Raw genomic sequence first — 25165 nt, 5'->3', positions numbered from 1 at the left:
CTACCCTCAAATGGCTCTTTAAGCCAGTTGAGGGTAGATGAAAATATTACACGATCAAATACTGTAGGTTAAAGTCAGGTCTTTCAGTGACTGATCCAGGCGGTTTTGTAATTGGTCGGTTAACCATTAAATGTTATAACTACCCGAAAATGTACAAATTGTTTGTTTACTTTTATTTAAGATACAGATACAGACATAGTATGAGCGGACCGTCAAAAGTTAGATGCATTGACTAATAATACTTTTATAAGTTTTATAAATTAAATTAAATTTTATAGTCAATAATTTATTTGTATATGTCTCAAAGCATAGGTACTTGTATACTTTGCAAACGTTTTACCATTTAAGTAGTGTTAAAAAAACATTATTTAACGTAAATCGTTCATAGACTCGTGTTAATATAGACATTATAGCATAAATGAAGTCTTAAATGATTAGAATGATAACAATTTTTTATTAATACAAATACATGATTGCGAGCGCCACTCGATTATTGTTCATTCCCTTTAATGTCATATTTTTCGTCTGAACGTGCCTCTTAGATACACTAGGCATAAAAGCACAAGTAATCTATCCCTATGCATGAACTACAGGAATACTCCAAGGATCCAATTTAGGACCGATACAATTCTTTTCACAAGTACCTATTGTTGTTCCGTATTAGATTGCCATGCCTACACTTAACTCAAAAATTGTGCCTGGATCGGGCTCAAATCGAATTGATGCTTTTGTTTTGGACAACGAGCCTCGAGTGTGTTTTGTTTTCCAGAAATAGTTTCTTCATAGGTTTCAGTATACTTCAGATTTGTTGGTTACTTCGGGTTTCGTTGGATAAAATCGGGATTCTTATTCATCGGCATGACTTATTTGTACGTTGTACGTAGGTTAGCCTTACATGCTGAAGAAGTTTTTAAGCCTTATAACAATAGATCTTGTAGTTTCATGGGTTTTTAAAGTTTGCTATATGAATATAGGATTTAAAGTTGACTTGATCTTGTTATGTACTTATAAAGTCTAAGTAATGCCCTTTAATTTGTTTAATATAGGCTGTTATTGTCTCTTCTATACCTGAATTCTCTTGTACTATATGTATTTTTAAGCCTTAAATTAAAACATATGCTCTTCATAGGTTAGTAATAAGAAAAAGTTTTATTCTCAAATAAAATATCGATAAAGTGTTCGCATTTTGCCAAAATATTTACGGATTCATTTTAAATGTGTTGTTCAATAAAAACCCCAAAAAACACGAGATTCTCTGGAAAATTCTAATTACTTACTGTATATTTTTTAATCTGTTAAAATCGTATGTCAACTCGACGAGGCCCGAGGGCGTGGTCAGAGGAGGAGCAGTAGCGGAAGCGAGCGGATGTGCCTCGTGGAAAGATCCCACAATGTATAGAAGCGAAACTTTCACTTAATAATTTTTGTAATAAGATAGAATTTATTGCTTAAGTAAGTTAATAAGCGCTCTTTATAAAACAACAATAAAGTTTAAAAAAAGGTTAACGCAAATAATTTCTAATAAGAAAACTTTGGATATAATCATTTTTGCAATCATTTGCGGTATTTGTACCTACATTAATATTTATTATGATACAAAAGGCCTGATTCGAACTTTAAGATACGTCAAAAATTTGCTAAAGATACGACATTTTTGTTAAAAGACGTCACTTTTGACACTGACATATCCGATCCATATCGTTTACCAAATTTTTGACGTAAGTTCGAATCGGGCCGATAGTATAAATCTACGGGAGCACAAAAATAAGGTAGACAAAGACCATGTCTAAACATTCCCATTCTACGAACATAGCGTAAAGACCACAGGATGTGCGCAGGACCATATCGCCAGTCTCATTCCAAATACCAAGCAGTAAAGACGCCAAGCGAACCAATATAAGTGACATCTCCGCTTACACATATTTCCCAAACATCTCAAGGTCAAATTCCACTGGTTTTGGAGAAGGTGCGCTCGCGCAAGTAATGGTTAGCCAGTTCCGCTTGTCACGGTAGGGCACGTGGGTAATGTGTTCCGCTGGGACCGGTAGTAAATGTTATAAAGGTTTAATTACTTCTGGACAAAAGATGACTGGTTATTTAATTAAGTATATATTTGTTGCTAGACGATTTTTTGTTGCTATTGGTTACAGATAGAAATAGGCGTTTTTTCTATATATTTTTTAAATAGTGTTTATTAAAATTAATAAAAAACAACGGAGTTAAAGGAGTTAAGAAACCAAAAGACGAAATGTACAAACATGAATAATCACATCAAAATGTGCAAATACAGAACCTACCTCGAATATAGTTTGGAAATAGTGATTAAACAAAAAAAGTCTAGCTAATACATAAAACCTCATACAATGTACAATTTCCAGATTTAGTTTTTAAATATTAAAAGACCTATTTTGAATATTCTTGGTTTTCAATGCTGCTTAATCAGTATTTTTACTTAATTTCTACTAAAAACTTTAAAATAGTGCCAAATTACGGATCATTCAAATTAAAATTGAATAATAAACCGGAATCGTATTATCAACATTGAAAACGCGTGCAAACCCTATTCAATGCCACCTTAAAAGGAAACAGCAAGTGTAAGTAAAGGAAATGGCAAGTGGCATCACACTTGCCATTTTCTTCGTATCGAGTGACAGATCGTCCGGTTATCGCGCGCCGCGTAATTATATGTTATCCGGTGTTTTGTGGCGCGTGCGGCGCATCCGGCCGGGAATCGGTATGTTGCTCGGTGCTCATTGGTTTTCATTGTGGTTAGTATGAATATAGATAAAAAGGAGGGAGGAATCTTGCATTTTCCTTATACGCTGCTTACTTGGTCTTAATGAGGTTGAATATTTCGAGTTATTCAGGTTTTGGGTTCTGAAGGGAAGGGATTTTATTTCGTGTTAACGAGGATTTCGTCTTATCGAGGTTCGAGATAGCGAGGTTCCACTGTAGAATGTTCTTTTTTGTGTTTTATGTACATATTTGTTTGGACTTTACTCAGCTTTTAGCTGCTGTATCTACAGCTATTTCTTAAAAAAAATTCAAGAGAAAGTTTTATCCTAATATTTCTGTAATTATTGATCTGTCAAACATACCTAAATTTTAAGAAAATATAAATTAATAACCACTATCAGTAGATTTTAGATGCCGCTATTTCTGAGCTTTTATCGTGTCTTTAATGCTTTGTGTGTATTAAATATTAATTTACACAAAATATAGTTGGTCAAGCAAATAAATCTTGTCAGTAGAAAAAGGCGCGAAATTCAAATTTTCTATGGGACGATAACCCTTCTCGCCTGCATTTTTTAAATTTGCCGCCGGTATCAAATCACAAATATAAATAATAATATAATAATAATGTTGTGAAAAATCTTCCGCTTCCGCTCAAGGCAAAGCCACGCCTCACAATCACGATCGGTGTCATTTAGGGACAGCGTTTGGATTTATTTCATTATTAAATAATCGTCACTTAACACATACATTTTTCATGAAATAACAAAATTAAAAATAAGCTTTAATTTTCTATCAGTACCCACGTTAATTAATAAACACAATATTTATAAATTTTTAGCCACTTTTACACATTAGGCTATCTTTTATAACTTCTTAAATATTTATTTTTAATCTTTTAAACGTAACAAGTTTACTCATTCAATTCATTCAAAGGCTTCTATTATATTTATGAAGAAATAATTGATTTCACACAAAACAATCATATAATAGGTATATTTATATTACAAAAATCACAAAAAAAATTAACATTCATAACTAACCACGGAACCGATTAAAGGGCCCTTACACCACGATTAGGGCCCACCAAATGTCACTATGTTCTCAACAGATGGGGTCCAAACTTAGGGGTTGTTATCATCCCCTAAATAAAGTATTAAGTGTGTATGGTCCACAAATATACTTAGGCCGTTTTTCTTTTAAAGTTAATAGAACTTATAAGAATTGTGCTACATTGATTCTTATTCGAAATAGTTATTGATTTCTTTTGTAGGGATTGCGTTTAGATTGATTATCATATGATCATGATGCATTTGTGACAATGCACATTATGCTGTATAAAAAAAAACGTAAAGCCAGTTTTCTCATCCTCCTTAGAATTAAAAAAAAACACGTGAGAGATTTTAAAAGACTTCTTAAAGGTAAAAGACACTAACTTACCTTCTTTTTTATACGAACTTAATATGTATCCATTTATCTATAAGTACTCTAGTTAGATATGGTATTTTCCAAAATAAACTATAAAGTAAAAGGTAGGTACTTACATCTCCTCCTCTTCCTTACCGTATCCAGCAATGGCGACTCCATCAACAGTGCTTATCCGCTTTATGAAATGCCCTAATGTGGCTCGCAAAACCAAAAGGTACCTACACCACAACACTACTAAATACTACGTCTACTACTACACAAAACAAACATGTAGCGAGGTTTTACCGTCAGTCGGTCAATATACTGTTTTATAGTAAAAAAATATGAACTAAATACAATAACCTGAACAATTGACCATAGTGGGGTTGCGTTGATCGTCACCCATTCATTTAATTAATAAGCAGTGACCTTGATATAATTAGCTGGGCAGTGCGAGCACATGATCGAAAATCAATTTACGTATGAATTTTGATTGCATCACAGTTCAACTGATAATTCATATCGACACTATTTTAGTTTTAGGAAATACGTTGTCATAATAAGAGTTTATGTGACTGCTACATAATCAAAGGCATTTAAATGCGAGAGTGTGGGTTTATGAAACCAATGAAACGAACTAAATTGCTTCTAAAAAATAAAGGACAATCGCGGTGTTAAAAATATCCAAAGTATTATTTGTTATAGTACCCATCCCTAGTTAAACATGGACCAACGTGCTTAGCGATCGATTATACAAGAATCGATAGTTTACGCCGATTAAACTTAAATAAATAACCTATCATTCACGCTTCTGCGTATTTTTTCAATCAAATAGAATGCCCCAATTTCTTTCATAGCAAATGTTCAATCAAGAATGGCACAGCAAAAAACGAGAGCCCATGCGGGTAGCATATGTTCGCAAGGTGGAGGTGTACAATGGAACTCTTTCGAGAAAGGTGCAAATCTTCGAGAGCATCTTCAGTTTTTTCTTGATCCGTTGTCATTTTGTGAAGGTAGCTTGCAGATTGATAAATGGTGACTAGTACTTTTCCCAAGACATACCTACCTAAATAGGTATGTACTTTACAAAACCCAATGTACAAATTTGCCTAAGTCAATCGTACACAAAAGTGACAATTTGTAGTATTTCTTGTAAGTAAATGTTTACCATAGAAATTCTTAATACATCTACACTACTAATCTTAGGCCATCGAATAAAGATTCGACCTAAGAGAGATGATAAATCTTCTCTAAGTTTGCTTATAAAAAGTTAAAAGCTGCTTCAAGAAAACTGATTTGCTTGTCGAGTTCCTTTGTTTTAGCCTTTACGCCCTCTAGCTGTTACCTACACGTAGGTATTTTATTGTTTCGATAGGCCATATACAAAATCAGTCAACTGGAAGTAAGTACAACAAATAAGCTCACGATGACACACAATACTTTCACTAGTACAGTTATCACAAGGTGTCAACTCCATAGCTCACATCTGCCTGCGCACGAGTCTCAAAGGTGCACCCTTTCTCTAATACAATCGATGTTTTGCGTGTGAAAAGAAGGGCCTATATGACATGATCTCAGTACTGATATAAGGCATTTATTAGAAACTGATCTTGCTGGAAGCTGATCGATTAGATTTATTTAATAGGGGCTTGTTAGTCTTCTGTTTCTATATATTGAACCGTGAATTGACGATATGACAGTTATTTATATGTTGCTTCTTCGTGAATAATTGACATTTGGCGAGAGGTCGCACAGGACCGAGAAAAGTGGCACTGCCTTGTGTCGGAGGCGAAATCTCATTTTGGGTCAACGGAGTAAGTAATGTAAGTTTTTCGTGAAGGAAAACATCGTGAAGAAACTTGCATAGGTATACATTGTATTTGCAGAATTACCTATGTGTTAAGTTCCCAATTCGTATCAGGCTAGCGTGGGGAAAATTTCTCATGTTGAAATGAGTAAATAGATATGCGATCAATCTTGAATTAAATTATATCATCATCATCAATATTTAAGAGCTTATGTTCTTGGCGGTGGAGTAATCGCCACTCTTCTTTTTGCTGGGCCAGCCTTTTAACTCCCTCGTACAATTCAACAGAAACTCTCTTTTATTTGGCTAAGATATGTGAGCCTGGGCCTTCCTCTACGTCTTTTCCCCTCAATCTTACCCTCCAGGATACATTAATATATGTAGGATATTATAATTTGCTCCAAAAACTTAATCTGGTATTACGAGTATTTAATACGTTTCTCAATAACCTTTTCGCGGCCTAACATTCAAATATTAAAATCAACGCCAACAGACAGTAAAAAGCACGAACAAAAAGTAATGCGTCCTTTTACCGCGGCACATTGTCTTCGGTTTCATACGTTGTCCACCATGCTAGGCCAGAACGTCGTATCTCATACAAACCCGTGGATTACAAACGACTTGTTGCCCTAGCATGGTCGCAGAGGTAATCAAAGGTACACAAAGCGTATCTGGCTCAAAGTCCTTTGCTTCCTTTTATGGAGTAATTGGCTTTCGATTTGCTAACGCTTTTTGGGTTGTCGGTTAAGATTTTTGGTTGGGTGTCTGGATTTAGTTTAGGGGGCGTAAAGTGAAGAAATTAGAAGGAAACAATTTTGTTACGATATAGTAGACAAACGAACAGAGGAATCAAAATATTTTAAATAATCTGTTTACATTGCATAACTTACCTTACTCTACCCATCTCTTCTTGAGTTGCCGTATTTCTCTGTACGTAGGTATTATTTTTTTTCTTCTACCGAGGTATTCAATATAGAGTGTTTTTATTGTATTTTAATATTTTAACTCATTGAAACAATCATTTATTACGAATACTACTGCAACAAAGCCACGTTTAACTTATATTATGATTAATTTGCAATTATTAATATAACTTTATAAATCGCAGCGTCATTTATGTCCAAGAATCGCTATCCAGCATCAAACATTCAAGCATCAACGAATTTGCAAGACGCGTTCCAAAAATTTGAACGCAACCGTCAACGCCGACGCTCCCCCAGCGGCGCGGGCGCACGCGTCGCAAAGGTGCACCAAAGGGGGCGAACCTCCCCTATTATCTTACCATTCAAGTCTGTTTGCAAGATAAAGGCAGGAACAGGGGGTGAAATTCTTTATTCCTCACCCGGATTTATTATTATTTTTTAGATATTATTACTGGTCGCGTGCGCATATGCCCCGCCACCCTACGTTTGTTTTGTTCGGGGATTATTGAAGGTTACATTAGTGGTTCAGGAATAATAATATTGATTCTGATGACAAGGTATCCTCTCATTTCTTTTTAAAATCAATATGTTACACAGATTTAGCAGGAGCATGTAATAGTAAGCACAAATTACTTAACCTATAAATCTCGGATAAAAAAAACGGCAATCGCATCACACACCTTGCGACTTTGTATCAAAAGATCAAACAGATTCTGCGTTCAAAAAAACAAACATGAATTTCTTGACATTTATTCCTAGGAGATTAAAGCTCACAGTCGCACGACGGAACACCTTTAAGACGGCAATGGTGTCTTGAATAAACTGAATTGCAATATTTATTTTGCAGCATCAAAAGCTGTAGGTGTAAAGAATTAAAGTTCACTTTCAATCAAACAACGTATCGTCTTTAAATTTGTATCTCATCAAATGGAACATCCGCTCAGCTGATCTTACGCTCGCACCTACACTATTATCGTAGTAAAAACTCCCTCGAACAAAATCGAATCATATTCTCAAGCTATTAAGAACTAAAACATCTTGAACGTATTCTTAAGACGGCATTAACCTGAAGCACTGTTGTGTACGATTTAGAATCTTTTCACGTTTGAATTAGAGTTCAAATTGCAATGGCTAGAGTAGGCACGTGGATGATAAAATCGCTACACATGTTGTTTGATCCGGTGTCAGAATGGGCGTATCAAATGTCTACGGTTTCATAACATGGCGCTTAAGACAATCGAATGGACCAGGTGGTTCTTTTTTCTGGTGTTACCTTTCTGTGGTCTGGTTGTGGTTATCAATTTGTGTTCCGACGTTTTAATTTAATGATAAGTAGGAGGCTTTAAGATTGACAGTTTTAAGACTTTTAAGAACTACTCGTAGTAATGCAACGAAATTCAGTAGTTTAGCAGACATACCTGTCTGATCATCATCATCATACTTCATAACATCTGTTTTCATTTCTCTTAATCAATTCTTAAACTAATAGGGAACATATCGTTTTTTTGTGTATTTCTTTAGTATATGATATCTATTATCAGTTTATAAAGCAGTATTACTGTCTCTAAGGAGTATCACACAACACAAACACACAAATAAATGCCCTTACCGGGAATCGAACTCAAGACCAAGGCTTCATGGACCTACCGAATAGGCCAGACCGGTCTTGAATCGATTTAATTGCTACCTGACAAACACTAGCACCACTAGGTGGCCCTAAAACACTCAAAAATCGAAGAGTATCGATCCAACATGGCGGTAATCCGCTCGTGCCCCTCTGGCCGGCGCGGGCGCAGCTGCAAGGCGCAGGCGCGGATCGATACGGCTTGAGGGTGCGACGAGAAAGGGGATGCTTCTGTGGCTTGTTCGAGGGTACTTGTGAATATAGTATTTAAGTACTTTATTGTGCACGATGTATATTTTAGAGGAATAGGAACGAAAGGCGAAATATATATCCCTAGAAGAAATTTATCTGTGTACCTATATCTTAAGGGTAACAATGGAGAGCGTTTTTGTAATGAGTGACATTCCTTAAAATAAATATTAATAGGTATATTAAGAAAAAAAAGTATAATTTTGATTTGGTAGAACGTAAGAAATGTCAATTGACAAAATATTAAACAGGCACCAGTACGGCTACCACCAGTTTTGACATTGACAGATTAACTCGCGTCTACGTAAATTACTTTCTATACATCTCGCTTGCACTAATATGCGAGTACGAGCGAGATGCATAGAAAGTAAGTTACTTAAACGTGAGTGAATATGTCAATGTTAAAACTGGTGGTAGTGCTTCTGTACGGCTACCACCAGTTTTGACATTGACAGATTAACTCGCGTCTACGTAAATTACTTTCTATACATCTCGCTTGCACTAATATGCGAGTACGAGCGAGATGCATAGAAAGTAAGTTACTTAAACGTGAGTGAATATGTCAATGTTAAAACTGGTGGTAGTGCTTCAGGCACCTACTACATCATTACTTAAACTGACTTTGAAATTACTTACTGAATTCTGGAATTTTCCAAAATTAAATATAGAACACAAATACATTAAATGAGGAATGAAAATGAATACTTAAAAATACGAGAATTTCGAATTATTTCAAATTGTTTTTAGAATAGTTACACTAGTAGGTACACAATAAAAAATCTATAACAGACAGTTGTCAGATCTCTTCGCATTTTAATAATTCGCTAAAAAATCCTGCAAAAAAAGTCACAATGTGTTTAAAAAACAAACACCAACAAACCATATTGGCACTACCGTATTCCAAAACCATTAATAACAGAAACCTGATCCAAAAACAGACATCCATCGATCATCGTATGCGCATCTTTGCAAACCGCGATCACTAAACATCCTATCTTAACTCGCAAATCAAAATAACTTAAGTCCTCGTATATATACACGCGATTCCAGACTATAACATCTTGCAAGTAAGGAGTATTATAATGTGAAAAACAGAAGAAACTCAAGTCCGTTCTCTCGAGCTTTTTAAATCGGGAAATTGTGTCGGTTAAGTCGTTTTGAAATTAGAAGATATGCGCACGCGTCGCAGATGCGAATCGCAGCCTTCGATTAGCCGTTTCGATTTTCGAATTTAAAAAGTTAAGTGGGTTCATTCATGCTTTGTGGCGCCTGTGTCGGTACAAAACGAGCAGGGCTATTGTTTTGGTTGCATTAATTATTGTTTGTTTGGCTTGCTTGATTTGTGGTAACACCGGTTACATTGGTGTAGAGGTTGGCAATCTTAGCACGTAAAATTTAGGAGGGATTTAAATCTTCTCGGGTACATATATAAACCCTCGCAATGCTCAGGGTTCCACTTTTCGAACGACATAGTTAACAAAAAACGTTACTCCCAACTGTTCAATATGACCACACTTGACCGCGCCTAGAACAATTGGACTTGAAAAACTGTCAGTCACTTCCGAATTTTAATGACGCGTTATCATTAATGACGGGAGCATTGGACCTTGTGCCAAAACCATAATACACGGACGCGATCCCATTTGAAACTCAACCTTATGTAAAAGCTTTAAAGTTGAAATTGGCGTGGCAGTAGTTGTTAAGGGGAGGCCGGGCAGGTGTGAGGACAGATGTCTTGGAACTCGGTGCCATAAGGCCCGACGCCCTTAGTCCTGGCGTGTGCCGTGCGTTAATTTTATGCTTGATTACTGGTATTAATGAAAGATGGAGGGATTAGAAATTAGGAGAAATGTATCGTATGCTGCGCATTCAAAAAAATACTAGGCGAGAATGTTGTGGCTATAGTCTGTATCTTTAGGTATTTAAAAAAGAGTAAACAAAATCTACCCTCAAATGGCTTCTTACGCCAGTCGAGGGAGATGAAATCATTACATGATCAAATAATGTAGGTTAAAGTCAGGTCGTCAGTGACAGATCCAGGTGGTTTTGTATTTGGTTGGTTAATCATTAAATGTTATAACTACTCGAAAATTTACAAATTATTTGTTTACTTTTATTTAAATACCTAAAGATACAGAGTAGTAGTAAGCAAATGATAGAATGCCTATTTCAGCTTCCCTATTACTAAGTACCTATTATATTTCCTTCCTTATACGGTATTTACTGTACTGTAATTTATAAACAATTTATAGATTAAGGATATCGAATGCGCATAATTTTCTATATACAAAATACAAATACAAATACTCTTTATTGCACACCTCAATAAAAGAAGACAATACAAAAGAAAACAGAAATACAAGCAGAGGTAAACAACAGGCGGTCTTATCGCTAAAAAGCGGTCTCTTCCAGACAACCTTTGGGTAGCGGAATTTAATAAATGTACATATGTCAGTAGGAAGGTATTCTCCGTTTTTTTTTTCAGATTAGTACCTAATTATTATAACCTCAAAAGTAGTGGTAGTGTTTTGTCCAAAATTAAATCTAATTATAGTGTCGTTATTATTGTAGTGCAATATTAGATATCATAGGAACCCTAGCATTTCGGAAGAAAAAGTTAATTAGGTAGCAGCAGGTAGGTAGTTTTGAGGTTAGTAAAATCCTAAGCTTAAAAAAAACTGGGTAAACAAAACCATTTCGGACATTCGTGAAAAAAGTAGGTTTAAGTGATCTCAGCCTTCTAAAATATGTTTTATAAAGAGTTAAAAGAATGTGACCAGTAGATACATAGTCTCCTAAGACCTTTCCTTGATCTGCTAGCATGTGTTCTATTCTCGCGCGCGACTCCTTACATCTTGCACGGCTTCAAGTATATATGAACTCGCGCGCGATACGTGCTAGACGCTTAGATAATATAACCAAACGGAGTGGTCATTAACAGGCGTTCCCCTCTGTCGAAATTAGGCGGCCAATGGTCAACCACATTGTATGGACTGACGTTTATCTGACATGGCTATTTTTACGTTACGTATACATTTGATGTGCCCCTCCCCCGCAAAAAACGGCAGACTATTTTTTACCGAAAATTATAAACATGGCGTCTCCGTTTGGTTATATCCTCTAAAGCTAGACGGTCTGAAAGTATCAATAAACTACTTGTACTATATATTATAATATTCGAAACCAAACCGCACACGAACCTCTAAAGCCTAAGATCAAATCCGCCTGTCGTGTTTGCCCATCTTACTCGCATCGTAAACGTGACGTTTGCCCATTCATACACACACACACACGCACAACGCAAGAACGTGTACGTTCATTCAAGAAACGCGTAGTGGGTAGTGGTGAGACAGTAGTCTTGTTGTTCTGTTTCGTTGTATTATCTCAAGGAAGATAAGATAAGACAACTTATATCTATTTTATAATATAACTTTTAAACTCATTTATCCTAAACGGCCACAAATCAAAACTAGGTAGGTAGACAAAGTAATCATAGGCTTATAAGCTAATCTACAGTTTAACATTTTTTATTATTGTTCAGTCTATTTTGCAGCTTAGATATCAATGTTAAAACTCGTTACTCAGTTTTGCATTTTTTTGACAAAATATATTGAATTCAACCTTCCGAGCTAACAGGCAGCAAAAAAAAGTTTATTAAATACTATTTATTTTAGTAGCGGGATCGAAAATAATAAAAAAACAGGTAAATTAGTAATTGTACATCAAATTCGTAACGCAACATACCACACAAATCATTAATGAATTAACCTCTAACCTGTCAGATTTTAATACAGGTACATAATATCATAAATCAACAAAAACACACAATATCCTTCTCCTTTCCTTCCTTCCTCCTTCTATTTCACTGTGTAACTCTGTGTGCTAGCTGTCTTACGTCAGTTCCTGTGACGTCACCGTCTTAACTGATCGTGGGACCGCCGTGAAGCGTCATACATATATGATTACAGGGTATGATGTCATGTGATCCTGTTGCGTACGCGTTTGAATTACGTCTGCCTTGTTTGTGTACAACATTAATTGAATCGACAGACTTATAATTAACGTAATTATGTAATAGATGGGTTTGCGGTTTTTGGTATGGTTGTATATTTAACTTTAAGGATCCTGACCGAATTGTTCACCCACCTTTTTGCTTTTTTCGAAGACATTTATTTTCTCCTCTATCCTCCTGGTCTCTGCGTACAATTTTTTGTACACATTCCAAAATCTATTTTGAACTTTTATTGTGTAGGTAACTAAGGGTTCCAATTTCAAAAACAAAACAATTGCTTCTGGGCCTCAGGAGGCTATACGGCACTACCGGAGTTTGGCCCTATATTTTAGACCTCTATTTTAAAAATATAGTTGAAACATATTTCGGTAACGCCTCAAGGGCGTACCTTTTATCAATGTAGTATCACTATCACAGACACCTTTAACTCTGAAACCTCGTGTTACATTGATAAGACAATATTATGACTAGTACTACCACTGAAGGGGTGAAAATACCCTGTAATGTGCCGGGTTAAGGATGACTCACGCTAGAGCTTTCGGCGCTTCGTTTTCTATGGAAAGCACCACGCGATCACCGATCAACCGTCATAGAAAATGACATGTCGGACGCCTCGGCCCGGGCACGGCCCGGTCTATAGGTACTCTATATCTTTAGGTATTTAAATAAAAGTAAACAAAATCTACCCTCAAATGGCTCTTTAAGCCAGTTGAGGGTAGATGAAAACATTACACGATCAAATAATGTAGGTTAAAGTCAGGCCGTTCAGTGACTGATCCAGGCGATTTTGTAATTGGTCGGTTAACCAATAAATGTTATAACTACCCGAAAATGTACAAATTATTTGTTTACTTTTATTTAAATACCTAAAGATACAGACTAGCGTGACTCATCCTTTATATTGACAAGACAATATTATGACTAGTACTGCCACTTAAGGGGTGAATATGGCCTAATTTGCCGTATATTGACAAGACAATATTATGACTAGTACTGCCACTGAAGGGGGTGAATATGGCCTAATTTGCCGTATATTGACAAGACAATATTATGACTAGTACTACCACTGAAGGGGTGAAGATGCCCTATAATTTGCCGGGTTACTTGATCAGGTCAAACGCAAGTGATTCACCGTCGGTGCGACTACAAATTGGTTCTTTCCGGTGTAAAGAAACGAGTCTGCTTGTAAACATCCGTAGTGCTAATATATCTTTTGTGACTGGGATTACGTTATAACACTTTAAACTCTCGCGTTTTGTACACATATTTATTAGTTTGTTTATTAGTTTAGTGGCGTTTTATTTATATCTCCGTTGACATTTGCTGGGACGTCAGTCTTTCCGTGACCACAGCGTGCAACTCAGCTGAAACGTCGAAATTTAAGGTAAAAACAATGAAATTGTATCGCGGTAGACCAGTTTGTGTAATTAAATATGGGATTACGTTTTTGTAATTTGATGCAGTTAATTTTATATTGTAGATAGGAAGAATATCGGGTCGGAAGAAGATTTATAGGGCACAATAAGATATTAAGTAAGTATAGGTTAGGAAAAAATTACTAACGTCATCTTGTATTTTTTCCTTGAGAAGATTTTTTGGGATTTTAAATGATCCGGAGGTCGTGGGTTCAAATCCTGGTTCGTACCAATGAGTCGGAACTTATGCACGAAATATCATAGTGGTAAATATCAAATTATATAACACAATTATATTACATAAGTTCCGAAAAACTCATTGGTACGCCGTACGAGCCAGGACAGAAAGTCGCACACTCTTACCGCTAGGCCACCAGCGAGTCTCTCTGTCGTTGCAAATATGTACATACGTATCATTCAGATTTGGCTTAGTTCGACTCAACAACGGACGAGGAAATCATTCTGCGTTTGTGTGCAATGCAACTATATCACTTTAAACAATTCCACATCAATCACTCCCGCGTCTTGAGCTGTCAACGCAATTGGGCCAAAATTAAAGACATTTTTTTGGCCCGCGGGGGGCCAAGGATGCGGGAAGTTGGCCAATTTGGGCCAAGTAGTCCAATTCCAAACTATTGTGTGGCAAGATCTCTTCAGCCCGCATGTTGCCGAAATAAATATTAATGTGTGCATTGTTGTTTCGAGTGTGGGTGATTGGGTTTGAGACTGTTGAGAGCCTATCGGCCCGATTCGAACTTTAAGATACGTCAAATATCACGCTATGGATTAGATGTGTCAGTGTCGAAAGTGACTTTTCTTCAAACAAAATCGTCACTTTTGACACTGACATTAATCTATATCGTTTCTAGTCGTAAGATTTGACTTGTCTTAAACTTCTAATCTGGCTGTTTATTTGAACGCTTATGGTAATTAATATAGGATTAGATTGGCAATTAATTAAGAAGCACGTTGCTTTCAGTGTTACATTTAAATAGGTAATTGAGCTCGGTGTAATGACACCAAGCTATTCTAACAGAATCATTTTCACATTCAAGAGTCTATACATGTACCTATAGACTCTTGAATGTGAAAATGATTCTGAGCTGAGAAAACAAAATAGTGCAATTATTTTCAAAGGGACAAAATACGATAACAATTTAAAAAATAAAGTGTGAACATATTTACTGCCAGTGCGAGATGCGCGCTACGAGCGTAGCCGATAACACGGTTTTCCCCATATGAAACCAAAAGCGCCTACGAACAGAGCACCCGTTTAGCGGGTCGCTGGCACTGAATGTGTTAATTTTAAACGAATTACCTACTGTTATGAAAATATAGATTTCACCCCCTTATTCATAATTTACAAACCGCAATCAGTTAATTTATGTTTTATCTCTTACTTACAAATACATAAGTCAAAATGACAGAGAAAGACAAACGATTATTAGCTAATTGAGGCTGTAGTGAGTTTATGAATAACGCCTTAAGTGTTCACTGTTGCTTTCACATCTGCCATTCTTAAGATTTTTTTCTTAAATTTGACATTTTGCGCAAAATCCATCAGAACGCGTAAATGTCACGTTACGAAACTGTGTATGCCTACAATAAATCATTTTTTTTTAATCTAGATACTTATAATTTGAACAAAACTTTTGAACCTATATTTTCGATTGTTTTCTGGAAAAACTGTTCAGTCGAACTAGTATCCACGGAATGTTATGTAAATAGTAAGGAATGTTGATTAATAGGTAATATTTCTGATATTTAATGATTTATTCATAAGTAATTAAACGTCCAATACTTATCATTTAAGTACCTACTATAAATTTAACAACATCGCATATTGCACAGAGTAACAAACAGCGAGCACATTTCGCACTCCAAACCTCATAAATCAGCGTAAAAACGATACACTTACAAATTACTTCCGCTGCACAAGGGTTTCCTTTATTACCTAACCTCTTCTAAACGCAAAAAAAACGCAATAAAAGGTCAATGCGTACACGCACCTGGTCAGGAACATCTTTCGGTTTGTAAGCTGTGTTATTGTTAATTTGACATAATTTTTATTGATTTCTTTTATGATGGTTGAGATGAAGAAATGGAATAAAGATGGATAATTCAATAGTGTTTGTACATAATAGTAGTAGCCTTGATGGTTGACACCTTGCCGATGCGGCAAATATAAGTGTTTTGTTCGATTTTGGACCTCAAAACATAGATGTAAGTAAATTGAGGTAGATATGGTACCAGGCGCACGATTGTGAGCCATTAAATATAGGTTCCGGAACCTATATTTAGTTAGGCGTATGGGTGACGCCAACTGTCAAGCTGTCAAAATCGTTGGATCAATTTTTAATTTTGTCAACTATGAACGTCACACGTCTACATAAATAAAAGGTCATTGCCTCAAAATCTATATTTTTAATGGCAGTTTGAACAATATTTTAAACAATAACATATTCCGTTAATTTTTTCATATTCTGCGACTGAAACTTATTTATAATTTTTAACCTCGTAAGACCCAGGGCAAATTTGGCGCTTTTGAATTTGGAACTTTCTTTTATTTCTATATGAGTTCCAAACTCGAATTTAATATGTACTTGTACTAGTACATGGGGACTTACGAGGGTATTACTTTTGCATCAGATTTTCTTAGAAAGTAACAATTTACCCTTTAGATTTTAGAAGATAAATGAAAACAATCAAAAAATATTTAGCAAAACTATTTCAAACTTTTTATTTTTCATACGGGCGAAAGGCCTACCTGACCTTTATAATCAGAAATTCTAATCTTAGAACAATAATTCACTAAGATAAAATTTCAAAATTAACTATTCAAGAAACAAAAAACGGCGCACGCGCCGCCAGCGGGTGGTCCACACGTGCACCCCTATTGATCGATAGATCGATATCGATAACGCTAGTCGATAAAGGGTGAGGTGGGGTAAAACTTATCTGAGTTAACAAAATGTATTCAGATCAGCTTTAGCTACTTGATTGCCAAAATACTGATTTAAAAAGCCAAAAGCTTTAAATAATATTGTGCTCTGTTTTCTATAGATGGTCAAGCAAATCTTGTCAGTAGAAAAAGGCGCGAAATTCAAATTTTCTATGGGATGATATCCTTTCGCGCCTACATTTTTCAAATTTGCCGCCTTTTTCTACTGACAAGATCTGCTTGACCCAGTTATATTTAGGTAGTCATATTAAAGGCTGTCCAGACGGGTCAAGATTTTGCCAATCTGATTCAATTATCAATTTAATCAGGTGGTGTGGACGCAAACATGAAATTGAAGGACATTACCTCGCCGATTCCCCGATGAAATGAACGTGTCAATTTGACCATTTCGTCTTGACGGTCCTTTTAGACTCATCTCTATCAAATCATTCTATTGCCCATTGCCCAATATTAGTTGTTATTTTTTTTAATTAATACAGATTTTTCTCCTTTTTTCAGATCCATCGGAGGCCACGGGCATATTTTGGTCTGGATAAGTCTCAAAAATCACATTAATGGTAAGTTCTGTTTACTATATCTATGTATATACATTGTTTAAGTAGCAACGTTCCAATACCTAAATCTTTTTTTATATATAAGCAACATACATTTACAATATATTCTTTGTACAAGTAGAGTCGATCGTTCAGCTAATGATAGGTATAATTCCATAAATATAAATATGTACAGTCGCCATCAGATATATAGGAGCGGCCAAGGTGTTCACAATATCTGAACACGCGCTCTAACGCCCTGACAATAGAGGCGTGTTCCGATATTTGTGAGCACCTTGGCCGCTCCGATATATCTGATGGCGACTGTAGGTACCTACCTATGTACTTCATTGGTCGAATTACCGAATCACGTCGTCATGTTTGTTTAAAATTATTTTAAGGTCCCAATGGACCATAGTCTATTTAATAGACTATAGGTCTCCAAATATATCATACTTTATACAGGCCTATTCGGATTTCGAGATAATCACAAGATCTTGAGACGATTTAGAGATTAACTAGATTTACATTAGATATCGACTAGATGTGACTTGGATATCTAAGTCATAACTTGTCGAAATCGTTCAAGAGGACCTCCAGAATCGCGGAAACGTCAAATTTGACATATCTATCTTACAAATATCTTTAAATTATCCGTATCGTAACTTGTTGAAGTCTAGTAGAAATCTAATTCATATTCCGAATCGAGCCGTTAGTCGTAGTCGGCAATATTAGCATTCCAGCGAATGTAACTACAGGGCAAACGTATCTATATTCTCAAATAACATATAAAAAACTCTCTCTGTACCTAAAGCAATTAAGTAGAGTGTGGTACACTATATAGAAATGTCGTGGCTAGATCTTAGAATTTATCATTTAAAGATGTGGCAATCATTTCATGAAATGATCAGTTGGCCACATCATGAAAAGTCAGAACTAACCTAACCACATCATCATCATCATCATCATAAGTGATCATGATAAGTGATCTATTCTAAAATGGCATTTCATGAAATTATCAAAATCGAAGATCTAACCTTCTTCTTCCTCGCGATATCCCGGCATTTTGCCACGGCTCATGGGAGCCTGGGGTCCGCTTGACAACTAATCCTATGATTTGACGTAGGCACTAGTTTTTACGAAAGCGACTGCCATTTGACTCTGACCTTCCAACCCAAAGGGGAAACTAGGTCTTATTGGGATTAGTCCGGTTTCCTCACAATGTTTTCCTTCACCGAAAAGCAACCGGTAAATATCAAATGATATTTCGTACATAAGTTCCGAAAAACTCATTGGTATGAGCCGGGGTTTGAACCCGCAACCTCCGAATTGAAAGTCACACGCTCTTACCGCTAGGCCACCAGCGCTTATTGATCTGATATGATCTAACCACAACAAAAATATATCTTTATTTGCACAACTATTAGATACTTTCGCACGTTATTTTATAGTGTAAACTCAGCCTAAAGTGCAAAACCGGTCAGTCGCAGCGCTAACCGGTTTCGTCCACTTTTGTCCGGCTTGCAGCGGGATAAAATGGATCGGGTTTGTCTGTGGTCGGCAGGCGGGGCATGAATTTTGGAATAATCACGGGACGTGCTCATGGCGTAGGCGTGTGTGTAAAAAGCTATCTACGCTAGTGTACACTATGCATAGGAAACAGAAACAAATTTGAAACGTACACGTTATGACACTGCGGTGATAATGGCGTTCAATAGTTAGACTTTATAGCATAAGGAAGCTAGTAATTCTAATAATGAATGCAGATAATTTTACCTATTAACAGTCATTAGACAGCAGGAGGAAAAAACCGGCCAAGTGCGAGTCAGACTCGCGCATGAAGGGTTCCGTACCATTACGCAAAAAACGGCAAAAATCACGTTTGTTGTATGGGAGCCCCACTTAAATATTTATTTTATTCTGTTTTTAGTATTTGTTGTTATAGCGGCAACAGAAATACATCATCTGTGCAAATTTCAACTGTCACTATCACGGTTCATGAGTTACAGCCTGGTGACAGACAGACGGACGGACAGACAGACAGACGGACAGACGGAAAGACGGATAGGCGGATAGACGGATAGACGGACAGACGGACAACGGAGTCTTAGTAATAGGGTCCCGTTTTTACGCTTTGAGTACGGAACCCTAAAACCTAAGCTTTTTTATTCTTAGGAACTCTAAATAGAGAACCAATCATATAATCTTGTTCTAAGCGTAATAAAAATAAGACAAAGTGTAGAGTCCGTCTAAGCTAATTTTGCACTGCCTTGAACAGAACAAAATGAGGTAGTGTCATTATAAATGTCATGTTAGCTTACATTCTAAAAAAATAATACAATTTAAAACTTTTACAAACGGAGGTGGGGGGGGGGGCGTGAATAGTAGATTAAAATTGTTCAACCCTAACTCTAATAGACGAGACGAACATACTACTTTTATTACCTGTACGATGTCAAATATATGTACACAAAATAAACCCTATTACAATGTAGCAAGGCACAAAAGTGTATAGTGTAACCATATCTTTGACGTCGATCGTACGTACCATAGGCTAGGGATGTCCAAAATTTCACCGTTTTTCATTACGCCACCCCATTCGTAAAAGTTGTGAATATTTGAAGAGTCGAATTTTCGCGGCAACCTACCACGGGCAGTAACTACCTACATATAAATGTATGTACGTTTGCACCCTATTTTCCGTGTAACTAAAGGGAAGGTAATCAAGTTATTTTCAACTTATGCGATTTGACAAATTCTGTAATGTGAGGTGTCCTTGGATTGGATGAAGACAGTATTTATTTAATTTGGCAGTTTTATTTAATAAATATCATAATCTTAATTTTTTTTATAGTGACATGGCTTAATTTATTTGCTGAATCTATTCGGAAATTGTTGGAGGTTTCATTCATTTGTAAAATAGTACTATGTACTCCTTGCTGTAATCCTGGCCGACATGACATGCATTCAAATATGTGATTGACGTTATTATTGATTTCTGATTCTTGTTTTTTCCCTTGTGCTGAATAAACTCTGCTTATATATATTTGATAAAATATGTGTTTAAATTAACATTTACAATAGAAATTTACTATAGGTACCTAACATTTAATATAAAGTTAGGTGCGTCAAGTCCAAATAGTCCAATAAACCAGCTTATTTTAAGTCCAAAATAGAGATCCATTCTAAATTAGACCTACAAAGTCAGCCGATTCCTTTTGTTTTGTGAAATTATCAAAAATTTTAGTAAAGCAGGGCTCGGAACCGGTATTTTACTAAAACCCCGAAATAGCTAAATATTTTGCATTATTTCATGCTCTTTAGGTAGGACTGAATCATGTATTTAGGTAACAACTTTGTATTATTAGATTGTCCCATTAAAAATGAAATAATAAACCAAAGAACGGAAAAGAACGTAATAATACCGGTATTTTTGTATGAACCAAATACCGGTTTCCGCCATCCGCCGCCTGTAGTAAAGCCATCCGATATTAATAGCTAACTATTACCAGGCTACTTTGTAACACAATACCACACACATAGTGATCCAGAATTCCAATTTATTGACTACTCAAGCAATTTTCATAAGATCAAATCAATTTTTAATAGAAACGTCAAACAGTTAAAAATTCAAAAGTGATTCAAATCGGCCAACATTACTGGCTGGTAATCAATCCGTTTAAAATTCGAATCCCGAATTTCGCAGCCAATATTTTTAATCCGATAAGGCCAAGGCACGCGAACGTTCGAATTCCGAACGAAAACCGAACGTTCAATTCGTCTATCTATGGTCTCCGATAAGACTTGAAGCGGCCGTTATGAGTTTCTGATCACGCCTACAGGCCAGAATTAACGATCGTTCTTGTTCCCTTTTTGAATCATTGTTAGTGGAAATCAAAAGTCAGTTTATCACAGAATAAATATTAGTATGTACTACGTTTAATTCAATACAAAGATGTCTAAACCTGTATTTTCTTTAATATACATATCGATATCGATAAATATCTATAATAAGGTACTAGCGACCCGCCCCGACTTCGCACGGGTTAACAAATTATACATCTAAACCTTCCTCAAGAATCACTCTATTGATAGGTGAAAACCTCATGAAAATCCATTCAGTACTTTTTGAGTTTATCGTGAACAAACATACAAACACACAAACAGACAGACGCGGCGAGGGACTTTGTTTTATAAGGTGATAGTGATTAGGTATACAAATGTAGGTATTGACTATGATTATCTACATATATCAAAATTGTATTGTTATTTTGTTTATTAGCTAACAGTAGGTATGTACTTTTAATTAATGGCGCGATGGTACGAATGGGAGGCTACAAGTTTACAAAATAAAAATATACAGACAACTAAAGCTTGTAAAAGATTTAGCAATTTGCAGACTAACAAAGTTCCAGCTCAGTCCGTTAGTGCAAATATTGATCCGTCTGAATGCACTTGATCCTATAAGCAGTCTAATCAATATAAGTAGCCGGTACTTATCCCGAACGCCATAATTCCTTTAATAAAAACAGTGAAGCTCAAAGGGGGGGAGGGGGGCGCAATGGGCTCAGAAAACTCACCCGTTGAATAGGAAAACGCGGCAATAGACAAACACGCTCGGGTCAGCCTACTCCCCCCACCCTCCCCACACATTTTCGAATAATCATCGTTCTGCGCGTCTGCGTTTTCGAAAATCGAACTTAAGTTCCAAATTTAAATTTAAACGGCAAATGATACTGGCATGAAATAAAGTCCTCAACTGTCAGATGCATACAGTCTTACTGGAGTTAGCAACGCAGAGGTTATAAATCTCGTCGATACGGGCTGACCAGCGCTGTTATTCCCACCACTATTCGTTTCGGCCATCCAGTGTATAACTGACCTAGAGAGATCGTTAAATCATTCGTCATCAAAGATCATATTCAAACTGGTTTTGTTTGAACCCCGGTAAGCTACAAGAACACAGTGCCTCCCCCTGTAGTGGTATAGCTGAGCCTCTGCAAAAGTGTGCACCATAAATTTTATACAGATACGCGCGTGTGGTAAAGCTGTGCGAGTGTGTGTGCGAAAATTCGTATTCGTAAGAGCAGTGGACATTGCCGCTTTGTATGCACCTAGAGTACCTAGCGTACCTAGGTCGGGCGAGGGTTCAGCACTAAATAAATTGATTGTACATACGTAACGCGTTTTATTGGCTGAGGTTAGTTAGGTAGCCATTTTAAATGAGGTTTCACTTAATTACTTGAATCAATGTGTGTCTATTGATTGTGGTTTTGTAAGTGTGAAAGGCATTGTTTTCGGAGTTTTGCTCATGTACAAACTAATCCATAAACAAATACTAAAATAATGTGTATAAGAAATTGTACTACTTATTAAAAAATTGTACGAAAATTGTAATGTGATGCTGATTCAATAGACTAATAGGATCATTCATCCCGAACTAAATAGAAATTAAAATATATAAGTTAAATTTTGCCAACCAAAAATCGAATCCTCGCTATCTACCCATTATAATCGTGTTTACTTTCCTGTAACAGCGAATCACAATATATTAGGCTTTTTTTTCTAAGCCACCCTTTTATGTGGGTTTCCGTGCGGGTAGTTTCGAAACAACGGGCCGGCGAGCCGTTCACGCTTGGCCGACGCCATTAAGTCTGCCACTAAAAATACTGCCGTGTTTTATTTTTACAACCTGCCCTTACGCATAACAGTACGCTGTCTACATTACATGGTCAGCCTTAAGAGTAAATTAAATTGAATCTATGCACAAGCTAAGCCCCTTACACAGAAGTGCGTATGTCACCGTAAAATTGTAAACACTCGTCAGTTTATAATATCGCTAGTTAAATTATAAACTGACGGTAGGGAGATTACAATCTAACATAACCTAACCTACGTTGGATTGTAAACTAACGGGTTCACAATCTTACGGTGTCACGTATACGTAATACGCGCGTAAGGCTTGTCCAAATTGACACAGCGAACTCAACACAACGACAAAGACAATTTGAAGTCTTTGTAGCGTTTGCAAAAATGCATTAGAAAGCTAGATGTACCTAATAAACAAATAGGGTCATTACGCTAGTTTCCATCCACTTGACGGATTAGCAAATAATATATTTCATTTTTATTTTGCTACTTGTGAAATATATTTCTTATGCAAATAGATATATTGTTTAGACGTTAAGGATTTCATTAAGTCCAAATTTGTGCAGCAATGTAGGTTTATATTCAAATTTCGTCAAGTGGACCAAAACTAGAGCCGGACGAAAACTTCCGCAATGACCCTATTACAATAAATATACCTCTACATGAGCGTGTTGGTCTTTTACAGCCAAATATCAAGCTAGCTCTAGACGTGCGAGCATTTTACCGACTTATAAAATCAGCTTTGCTGTAAAACTTTACATGTAAAACTACATGAGAGTTCGGTAGAACCTATAAACTAAAACTCCACTTCACCACAAATTCTTGATATCTCTATAAACTCCCAGCAAATAAGTCCTTTAAAATTCGACGTATAAAGTTAGCTGTAGACATGCGTCCGTTGTAAGCAAAACTGGCTCTAGATATGCGAGAAATTACAGCACTCACGGCCTATGGATGCGAGTTGGTCCTTTACGGCTTAACAAACAAAGCGACTGCAGTACGAACTAGCCTTTTAGGGGCGAATGGAAATAACTGGACAGGAAGGCATAGCTATTCAGATTCCTAAATTAAAATCAAACGTAATAACGTCTTACGAGATGCGTGAGCAACGTTAATAAATGTGAATAATTATTCAAAAAAGTTTAGACGTAGGCAGGTAGGTATGTATTTTTTTCGATCGAGAGTTTGTATTTTAATTTTAAGTTTGTATGTTTCAAAGCTTTTATGAGACATGTATGTTGCTTGATTTAAATAAATACAATACAATACAAAAAAGGCTCAGACATTTTTTACCATTATGTACCTAATAACATTTTCTAAGATATATCTAATCAATGTATCGATACCTGTTGCTGTAATTTTAAACCTACGATAGCAACGATTATCTAACTCAAATAGATTATCTGTTTTTGACCACAAAGAAAATTTCTCTCTTCTTCTTTCCATCCTGTTACCCCCTGCTGGGGTGTAGGGCTCGAATCTTTTTCTTCCACTGACTCCGGTCCTGGGCAGCTTGGGTAGCAAAGAAAATGTTATCACAATTATTCGCAGATTTTAAAAAGATAAAGATACGTTATGAACCGAAAACACAAACCAACAAAAATCTCCCTAAACTATGAAATTCGCTAATCCCAATAGAATATCGACTCACGCACTTTTACATGCACTATATGCACAAAAACGCATCTCCACCCCCACTCCCCACCCCACGGCAGGCGGCTAGCCGTTCGCAATACCTACAGTACCACATTTGTGTGTGTGCACACATGTAACTGCGTTTTAGCCGTGTATGTACAAGCTATTGGTTTTCTGTACTGGGCTTTAAATTTTGAATTCACAAAATCGTGATTG

At 36.3% G+C, this 25165-nt stretch overlaps 1 protein-coding gene across 1 annotated transcript in view; it reads left to right on the top strand.

The window, feature by feature from the left end:
- LOC134799151 (homeobox protein prospero) overlaps nt 1–25165 on the top strand; it is a 136566-nt gene that overhangs the window by 32018 nt on the left and 79383 nt on the right. The window contains exon 3 of the mRNA XM_063771558.1: nt 17631–17689. The gene's annotated coding sequence lies outside the window, so the exon portion shown is untranslated. The remainder of the gene's footprint in view (nt 1–17630; nt 17690–25165) is intronic.

The sequence above is a fragment of the Cydia splendana genome, chromosome 18, assembly GCF_910591565.1.
Source record: "Cydia splendana chromosome 18, ilCydSple1.2, whole genome shotgun sequence".
In the NCBI taxonomy this organism is placed as follows: Eukaryota; Metazoa; Arthropoda; class Insecta; order Lepidoptera; family Tortricidae; genus Cydia; species Cydia splendana.
Note: the sequence above shows the minus strand (reverse complement) of the source record. Positions and strands in the feature narration are given on the sequence as shown.